At 32.1% G+C, this 10,953-nt stretch overlaps 1 long non-coding RNA gene across 1 annotated transcript in view; it reads left to right on the top strand.

Annotated features, from left to right (window-relative positions):
• Positions 1 to 7,250: 7,250 nt before the first annotated feature.
• Positions 7,251 to 10,953, top strand: part of LOC116185612 — a 5,618-nt gene continuing 1,915 nt past the window's right edge. Inside the window, exon 1 of the long non-coding RNA XR_004150478.1 lies at positions 7,251 to 7,835. This is a non-coding gene — a long non-coding RNA (uncharacterized LOC116185612). The remainder of the gene's footprint in view (positions 7,836 to 10,953) is intronic.

Below are 10,953 nucleotides of genomic sequence, written 5' to 3' on the forward strand. Positions count from 1 at the left end.
AAGAAAGGGACGCGACGATGCAACGGGTCGGGAAATTTTTGGGGGAGAGAGGGGGTCATCCATGGTGGGGGGTCGGGTGTTTGGGTGGGCGTTGCTGGGTCGATACAGGGTGGTTTCGTCGTCGAGTACGAAAGCGCAATGACTACTCTTGCTTTTTGCTCTTTTTTCCTTTTTTCTTGGGAAATTACGTCCCTACGTATATTCCTCGTATCCAACTATTCGGGGGATTTATAAGGGATTTTATACGGAGTGTTGAATATTGAGTCGAGGTTGGAGATTGGAGGATGATTTCGGTTTTGATTTTGATAATGTCGTTGACATTATAATGAAATGGAATTAGGTAATTGATATATAGGATCCGTGAAATATGGAAAAAATTGATGGTAATCGAAGTTTGGATTGATTGTAATTCAATGGTAAATATAATTGTAACTGAATCCTTTTCGCAAATTAATCAAAAATGTGCCTTGCACGTAATAGATCGAATTTAAACAAGAGATAGAAATACAATGGAAGTTTCATGTGAACATTCTATCGTGTCAGCATTCCGTTGTACTGTGTATTTCACGATATATCACGATATGTAATATATTAGCATTCAATTACGAGTTCAAAGCATCGTCGAAGGTTTTCATTGTAAGAGAGAGAGAGAGAGAGAAAAGAAAATATCGTTCATCGGCAAGCGTCTTTCGGGCCACGAGCGAACCACGTGCTTTCTATTTATTCAAGTTCAAAAATTGAAGCTTTCAACTACCGAGGTTATGCAATTATATCATAGGATGTTCAGTAAGAATTTTATTTTATAATTTCGTCGATATTATTATCATTACGTATCTAATAATATCTTTTATTAAACTGAGTAATTTAATTTTTTGAATAACAGTCAAAAACCAAAGAAACATTATAGAAATTATTATGTAGAAAAAGATCAGCTTATAAAATAATAAAAAAATAATAAAAAAATTAATATTTGTTGCATGTTGAAAAATTCATCTGCAACAATCTAATACTTCTTTTATAAAATTATAAAAGAACTCATTTTAAGAATTATAACTTTTTTTTTAAATAACTATTACAAATCCTAACCTATAATTAAAAATAATAATCAAGAATTATAATTTACAATTAAAAAAAAAAAGTTTATATATCCTTAAGAGCAGAAGCGTAATATTGTAAAAGAAAAAAAAAAAAAGAAAAAATTGAAGTAAAAATTAAATTTACTGAACACTGATCCTATACTCGAATAGCAATAGCATTTCGATGAAATTTTTATTTTTATTTTTATTTTTTTTGTATTAAACAGTGCAAAGAGAATTTTAAACGGTTATTAAAGTGACGGTAAGGGCAAAGCGGAAAGCTCTCCTCGACGTTGCCTTATCGACATTCTCAAGTGGTGCAAGTTTTCGAGCTTGTCTTCGAAGCAACGGACGGATAACTACTTTCAACCCCAACTTATCGCTCGAACCGAAGCTTTTATGACACGATGATATTACTCTATAAGACAAACGTTCCTCTTTAAGCGATAGTTGGAAACATTTTAATTTATCTTCATCCGTGCACGAATAATTTATAACCACGATTTGACTATGATATACAGCGAATGAGTCTACGCGTTTACACGGTATTATTACTGATCGAAGCAATTTTCTTTCGATCTCGAATTTTTTTTTTTTTTCTCCGATATATTACCAACAATTACATTCGATAATCGAGGCATTTATGGTAGAAAGAAATCAGTCGTGAAATTCATCATTCAATTTCGTCACAATAGATTTGATTATATATCCTTTGTAATATATGTTCTCCCTTTCGTTTTCAAAAGTTTAATTGCAGAGAATCATTTATCGTAATGAAATTGAATTATCGCTATTGCAATTTACGGTGAAAGATTAAATATTCGAAAGCAAATTTTATATCGAGAAGTTGAATAAAGAAATCTTTTTGAAAATTAGTGAGAATAAATAAATTTTTTAAATTAAAAAAGGCAAAACGATTGTTTCGGTCGTAAAAAATAACTTTACAATTAGTGAATATGTGTTATTCTCTTATTAAAATCATTTTTAAAATAAGATATTCAAGGTATTTATATAAAATAATAATGTACAATATTTTAAATAATTTTTCGCTCGTCAAGAAAATTGACGCTTTCTAAAAATATTCGTGCGAAAATGAACATGATTTTTAACACATTACATTTTCTGTAATATCTAAAAGGAATTGTATATCCATATCTTTAACATTTTTTAATCTTCTTCTAATATCGATATCAATAAAACTGCATCAATAATATTATTCATATTTATCAATATTGACAATATCGATGTTGCTTAAGATTCGCGTGATTCGTTTCGTGGTTATAGGCCAAATTAAGCTGCGAAACGTTCAAGGATAAGCACGTATTCGGAGTTAGTAATGGTCTGCACGTGGAGAAAACTGGAGGACACGCAAATTGTTCATCGTAGATCATAAGAATATTGAATTTTTTCAGAATATTGATCGTAATGATTTCCATGATAAAAATAAAATTATCACAAAGAATAAAAAAAAAAATTTCTAATATTTTTTTCAGAAAATAAACTAATTCATCGATCCAATTGAATTCGAATTTAAAATCGAAGACAAAAATATTGAGCGAGCAGGAGAGTTCTTCTTCTTTTCTTTTCGTTATTCAATAATGTAAATATAATGCAGAATAAAATATAGAACTATTTATAAAACTTGTATGATGTTATAGACAGTTAGAAATGATTGCTGACATTTAAAATTGTCGTGTAATGAATATACTTATGTATAATATATTCTATATTCTATATTCAATGAATTCAGCAATGATTAAAAAAAAAAAATTGTTACTTTAAAAAATATTCTAGTTTAATTCTGTTTTATGAAACACTTTGTATTGAATATCTATTATCCATTATGGATTATACTTTTTTCATTAATCGAATGTTACTTGGAAAGAATGAAACCTAACCTTAAAGTTGCATAATTTTCTAAATGATACAAGATAGAAATTAGATTCTAATACTTTTTCAATCCTAATTATCCTATTATACGATTTTTGATAAAATTTAAGAGAATCGATTTCAAGTAAAAAAATTTTCTAGCACAAAATAAATCACTGTATCGACACCTTTATCTAAATTGAATTAAAAAAAAAGCAGTTTTTCGAAAGAAAGAGAGGTTATATTCATATCTGTAAAAAGAGATTAGAATAAACTTTTCCTCTGATTCAAGATTGCTCGAGCTCAATCAACGCCTGAACTTTGGCCTTCCTCTGAATTCCACAAATGCTTAAAAGCATATAACACCATTATCCTCCAGATACACATAAATTTTCATTAAAATCAAATTTTTCAATATACGTGAAATTTATTCATTTTTCAAAACCATCACTTCCATGAAATCAATAAAAATATTCTTATCTTTTCTTTCTGCCATAAATCTAATTTAACCTAATATAAAAAAATAGAAAAAAATACTCTCAATAATAATAATAATATATTTCACTCGTTCTTATTCCTCAAGAATGCATAGCATTCTTAAACAAAGCTAACCTAACCTAACCTAATGAAAAGAAAAAGTGAAAAATAAAAAATAAATATTTCTCCCCCCAATAATAACTACATTCCACTCGTTCTTATTCTTCAAGGATGCATAGCATCGTCCCATTATGGATATCGTTGGAACTCGTTAGAAAATCTGTGGAACGTGTTCATTGCTGAGCCGACGTCGTTTGCACAGCATTTCAAGAACTCTTGGCCCGTGCTTGAGACAAGCGCGCAGTGGTTACGTGGCACACTGTGCAACGCAAGCTTAAATGCAACGATCCAAGACGTAATTTTCGCGGAGAATCCGATCTCGTGTCGCAACGTGGACGAAGATCATGGAAGAAGTGTCCAAGGAATAAAAAAAAAAAGAGTTTTGGATGCTCTGATAAAAGTTAACTTGAGAGAGCGTAGGCTTTCACGCGTAAAAGTATCGGCTATTCACAGCCGTGGTTTCCACGTGGCTTTTAACGTAAACTCCATGCGGATGGCCGCACGCTTCTTTCTCTCGAAGCTTTTGCTTCTTCTGATTCAATTCAAATCATTCCTCTATGCATAACTATTTTTAATTTTTTTTTTTTGGTTTACAATATATTAAATAGGTACGGTATTAATTTTGTTTTTAATAGAATGAAAGAATTTTCTAAAAATTTAAGTTAAAGAGGTTCTCAAGACAATCCCTTATTTCTTTTTGCGTAATTATTTACAATGCCAAGTAGATACAGCATTGGTTATACATTTTCGATCGAATGGAGATTTATTTAAAAAAAAATTTAAGTTTTAATATAGATTTTTGTCGAAACAGTTTTTTTTTCTAATTATCGTATTTGTTACGATGTATTTAAGCTACTAATGTTATATTATAATTAGGTAGAAAAAAAATTAAATTAGATATATCCTACATCTTACTAGCTGATTTATAAGTTTTTTAAGCAAATTGCCCATTGAATTAATTGTTTCTATCTGTTTCATTTTTATTAGTAATAAATTAATAATAAAATTAGAAAATTTAAATACGAAAAGAAAGAAAGATTCTCCGATCGATATCCAGAATTTTTTTATCTTAATGTATCCTATAATAGTAAGTAAGAACAAATCTGTGTGTTAAGGTCTGACGTAAAAGTCAAATGTTTCTCAATTACATTGTATCCTTACCGTTAATCGTTTACTCAGGAAGTTTGATGAATTCTGTATTAGAGGGAGAGCTGTTTTCCTCAAGAAACTGCTGACTGTGCTGTTCCGTTTACGCTCTTTCGACCTTGTTTCGGTCTTTCCCTCAGTGTTTGTTCAAGCACTTTCCTCCTCAATCCGAAGACGGGAGGAATGATGTTGTTCTCTCAAGGCGCTGACAAGAAAATAGAAACTAAATCGAATAGATCAGATACTTTTGACAGATAAGCCGACTCCATATTTTTCCAGGCAGAAGATCAAGATAGAAATATCTACTACAAATTTTATATATATACATATATATAATCTGTTATGATATCTTATGGCTGTGATTTAAGAAATGTACAATTTTCTGAATTATTGAGAGCTCGTCAAATCAAGAAGAGAGAAGAGTATTCCTCGAAAAAATCGAGTTAATGAAAATTTCGAGAATTTGTCGTTCGTTCATTTGATTGCTGGACAACTTTTTTTTTTACAATATTTATTTTTTTTTTTGGTATCTTTCAAGAATTAAATATCAAATGGAATTTTGTATCGATTTTTTTAATTTTTAATCTGAATGAAATAAACTATTTGGAAATAAAGTAATTTTACTCTCAATTCGATATTCGTACTCTTCCTTATTATTATTCTAGGGAATAAAAAATTTCGGAGAGTTTTTTATCTTAATGAAATATCATATTATTCGTATCCTTTCATTCTGAAAGGCAGCATTCACTAATAAGAAGTAATTCTCGAGAAACTCGAATATATTCATGTTCTTAAAAACATATATATTCGTTGAACTTTCCAAAGTTTATTTTTCACCAGTAGTTGAGAGTAATTTTCACTCTGAACAATAATTCTCGAGATTATATTCGCATCCTTAAGAACGGGCAAGAAAGAAAAATCGATAAAATGAAGGCGAGGGAAATTTCGTTGTTGAATCTTTATACCTGGTTTTGCGCATATCAATTCAGAGCTACATAGCTTTCTCCTCTTTTATTCATGGAAACCGATCCTAGATGCTTCTTTTAAGTCCATCGATTCGAGTCGAGCACGATCCAATGATCCGTTTTGCTCTTCGATCATTCGATGGGACGTCGAGAAGCAGTAATGTCAAATTGATCCATTAGCAATAAAACGATCGTGCATAATTTTCCATTTCAATTTGGCCGAGTATAAAATAAAAAAAAATCACCAATGCTATTTCGTTTCAGTGCATGAAATTCGAGTTTGAGACGACATCGTTATTTATTTATTTATTTACGTTACTTGTACGTTCATCGATTCGATATTGGTCAATAATTGTTTAAAATTGTATAACAATAAGATGAGAATATTATTTTTTGTTTAAAAAAATGCAACAATGTTAACGCAATAAAAATTACTAGATGTGGCAAAATGGTTAATTTCTAAAATTTTTTGTTTTGTAATTACTGGAAAAAATATGGATATATTTTGAAAAAAATTGATATTTTATTTTACTGGGATATAATATAAAAAAATCGGATAACTTGACGATATATGTTATTTTGATTCTTTTTTAAATTCTGGGATTCTATGGAATATATTAATGATTCGATATAACTCTCGATCGGTAACGTAGATACGTGACTTCAAAATCACATGATATCACAGAGGGTTAATTTGCTTAAAACAATGACCAATTTCCATAACTCGTCGCTTTCTCGACCACGATCGAGCGATTCTCTCCGTGAACAAATTGATTCTCATTAGAATATCGGGATTCGAACAGCGAAAATCCATTGAACGTGAGGGGTGAAAAATCAATTTGGATAGAAATACAATTTCTAAGAGAAGAGAACACACTATAAATCAAACGACTTCGAATGAAATTTCGATGGTGGCTTCAAAGCAACTGAATAATAGTATAAAAATAAAATAACGAATTAACAGATAGATAAAAATTAAGTTATTTTTATATTTTTTAAAAAAATAAAAAAAAACGAGAGATATTTTATCGTTTAATTTATTAAATGTTAGAAAATCGTAAAAGCATAAAATATTATGACAACGATAAATATTAAAGACGGATAAAAATGAATGAAGGAGAAACGAAACGAACGAAAATCCCTAGTCGAACGATGGAGGACAAAAGCGTGATTGCTTGCTCGATTTTCTTTTATTTTGTCGGAGTGATTGAAATAAGTGGCATTGAAATGTTAAATGAATCGAAAAAAGAAATTTATTAAACTAGAAAGTTACTAGTTAATGATACGTTATGGTTAAACTCCAAAAAGTTTGGAATTATTTGTGCCTCTAAATTTAAGAATTTGGAAAAATGTTAGGTTAGAATCGTTGACTTGGAAAATTCTTTCGCCAAGAATCTATGAAAATAATAAAATTAAAGATTCAGAGAGAAAAAGAAAGAAAAAGAAATATAAATTTTATAAATATCCTAAAATGATGCAAACAAAAAACAAGTTAAAATCAACTTTCAATCGCATTAATTAATTAAAATTGTAATATTAAATGCAAAAGAAAATACAAGTGTTTAAAATTTAATCAACAGTTCTTCAAATCGAAAAGGTGGAAAATCTGGGATAGAAGCGAATTAAAGAAAATAAAACACGTAGTATGGACTGGATTGGAAGTGATATTGCGCGCGATCGGGTGATAAACGTTTCGTTTGAGGTGAACACACGAGGGATGGAAATCTGGATCGAGAAAGCAAATTGAACATCGAAGAAACACAGATGAAATGAAGAACGAGAAAAAAAGGGAGTGAGAGATAGGACGAGAGATCTCGCGGATAGAGCATCGCGGATAGCGAAACAAGAGTCAAGATACATTAGTCATGTGGTATCCTGAGGAGGGGAGGAGAAGGAGAGGAGAGCGAGGAAGAGTAGCAGTGGGGGTAAAACGAAGGGTTGCAGAGGGAAAATGGGGAGGAAAGGGGAGGAAGGGAGCGAGAGGGAACGAGCGTAGGAGGTCGAAAGTAAAGAAAGAGGGAACGAACGAGAGAACTGTCCGGTCTGAGCGTGGCTCGCGCATGCGCGAATCAGTAGCAATGCACTGGCACGTAATGCTATCGGCGAGCCAGTCTGACGCCAGGCACCGCGACGCTATGACGTCACTGGTCCGCGTTTTTCCACCGATCGTTCCACGACAGCGGTGAGGAATTCATGAATGAAAACGGTCAACTTGCAAGCAACTCTTCCGCCGATCCTCGCGTGCGCCCACGAGCCTCTCGCCCTTTCGAGATCGCCAAAGTAAAAGCGATCTGAAATTCGTCAACGATCAACTCGTGTCGATCGATCTCACGATTCGTTGCACGAAAGATACGCGAAATGGAACGGACCCAGTGCCACTCTGCGACCAGTTAAATTTCCGCAACGCCTCCTCCATCGGCTGGCATACGGATCGTCGATCTTTTTACGAATCTGACAATTGTTTCGCCGCGAGTTATACCCGTTATATCGAAACTATACGCGTTCTGTCATGCGTTCGTCGCGGAGAAAACGCGGAAAATAGGAATATTTTTATGTTCCACGTTATTTTATCGAACGTTGAAGCGCTTATATTTTCTTTATCGTTGTTCTTTCTTGTTTTTTCTCTCTTTTTCTTTTTTTTTTTTTTTAAGATAATTCAAGTTAGAATTTGTTTGTTTGTTTGTTTTTCTTTTTAAATTTCTTCGGAAGAGATACGACAGAATATTAATTGGTTTCTCGTGTTCATTGAAGTGTACATGGGGGGGACATGTAGCTAAATACATAGATACTATTAGCTTGCTCTCCCTTTGACTACATTATCCGACGGACCGAGATTAAATTCAATTTCGGTGTAATTGACACGCGGTTAAACCGTCTGACGGAATGCGTGATGCGTTGAGCAAGTGTTACGTGGACCAATATCCGAGTGATCTATTCCATGTCTGATATTTTAATATTCGAATTTCTTAAACGAATATTTTTTTTCTTTTTCCCACCAGAAACGAAGTTCGTCACGTTTCTAGTCACGTTTCCATTCAAATATATTCGAATATAAATATATTCGAATATAAATATATTCGAGGATATAATCACACAAAAAGTTGCTGTCAAGTATTCTTTTTTTTTCCAGTGGACGCGACATCGAAAGTGAAAGTTAAAAGTCTGGCATCCGCAACCTAGTTCCATTTTTGTGAAAAATATTCTTGAAAATAAAACTCTTAAGTTTTTTACATGGATTAATTATATTACATTTGTGGAATCCATCCGAATTTGAAAAAGCAACGAGTCTGGTGAATTTCTTTCTTACGTTTCTTATTTAACATGTCCAACGCATGCCGGCAAATTATAATGTTTGCGTAACATGTCGTACATGTAATATACAACAATTTGATTAATATGTGTTGTTTTAAATTTTGAATTATAATTTTGATAGAAACGATACGAAATAATGTACCTGTTATCGACTACTTCTGGAAAATCTATCGTCTAACGAAGTAGACTATCCAGACTAACTCGATAATACTCCAATATCGTGATATTGAATAATAATTGGCTCTCCAACCTGTGTAATTATTTTCTTCGAATACGAATCGAATCTTCATCGAACGAATTCAACTTTGCATTCTCTTTCAACGCGTATCCCTTTCTTGCTGTGTTTTCAATTGATTCGTGAGAGAAATCTTGTGTATGCAAAGGGAGTAGAAATTTCGTGGCCTCGTTTCACCGTAACACCCTTAAAATTTGACAATTTCCTCTCAACTATCGCCATTTACCGAATTCTCGAGGGAATATCTGAAGATCAGATATCAGCCACGAGATATCTTTCCCTCGAGGAATTAGTCGATAGAAATTCGCGATAGTAAATTAAGAATCGTGGTACCATTATCTACAATCGAATATCTTTAAATTCGAGTAAAACTTTCCATCATTGTTACGCTTTTCTTCAACTTTTAAAATTTTCTTCCGCGAGTAAAATTTAAAATAGGTCCAATTTATTCCATTTTCAACTGTTTAATGCTTTTTCACTTTCGATTCGTTCTATAGTATATAATTTCGAAGATTTTTATGCTCTCTCGATCGTTCTTATATTCAAATGTTGAAAAACACTGTTTCTCTTTCACAAGTTGCTTTAATATCCTTTAATGAATTCTTTTTTGCAATTTACCAGCATCTCAAAGATTTTTATATACCTTTAATATCCCACATTGAGAAATTCATAATATTTCGATGATATAATTGATTGATTACATTCTATATTAATTATTTAAGAAAAAATTTCGTATTTTGCTTCTTGTCGTAGATAGATAGATAGATTGCAATCGAATTTGATCCTTCTTTTTGTCATCTATCCTCGATCGATAACTCCCGATTACCGATCGAGCCACGCGTCCCACCGCAGAATTCCCCATTTCCAACATACCGCGAAATAATATCGCAAGTAAGATGTGGGGAATGTGGGGGGAAAAAAGCGCATTCCTAGAGTTCATTCCACGACGCATGTCGTGGCCAAGAGTATCATTTTGTGCCTGGGGGTAAATAATTCAAGTCGATTACTTCAGACGGTCCTCGCAAAACACGAGAAGCATGTCAACAATCTCTCGTGCACTTCCGAAAACGATTTCCTCTCCCAGTTATATCGAGCCGATGGCGCCTAATTGTCACGATGCGAGGCGAAACACGACATTTCCATTCTGTCAGCTTGAAATGCTTTCGCATTAATTCGCCTCATTTCCATACGGATTCGAAAGTAAACGCACGAATCGAATACTCGGTCGGTAAAAAAAATAAAGAAAAAAGTAGATCGACCGGAATTTGAAAAAAATTCGAATTTACTTATAAGAATACAGATTTTTAAATTATTCTATATTTTAAGGAAAATGTAATTAGGTTTATTTACAAAAATTGGAATAATGGCGTGAAAGAAAAGTTTTTATCGTAAAAATTAGGGATAACCAGAAGAATTTCCAATATTATATAGGTATTTTTGCCTAAAATTTTCTAATTTCTTCGTATTCCTGATTTCGTTTCAATAAACATTAGATATAAACGTGTGTCCAACATTAATTTAAAAATTAAATTCTATTTTTATTGGTAAGGAAAAGCATCTCTTTATATTGTTATAAATATAGATAATGTATACGAATAATAGAGGCTCCGTTGTATCTATCTTTAACCCGCAATTGAAATTTCATTGTCAAAAGAAATATTGGAAGAAAGATCGATGACGCTCGAAATGGATCCAGCTATTAAGCCGCGTTTACATTAGACATTTTTTCTTTTTTTTTTTTTTTTTTTTTTTT

Source organism: Apis dorsata, unplaced genomic scaffold (assembly GCF_000469605.1).
Source record: "Apis dorsata unplaced genomic scaffold, Apis dorsata 1.3 scaffold_25, whole genome shotgun sequence".
In the NCBI taxonomy this organism is placed as follows: Eukaryota; Metazoa; Arthropoda; class Insecta; order Hymenoptera; family Apidae; genus Apis; species Apis dorsata.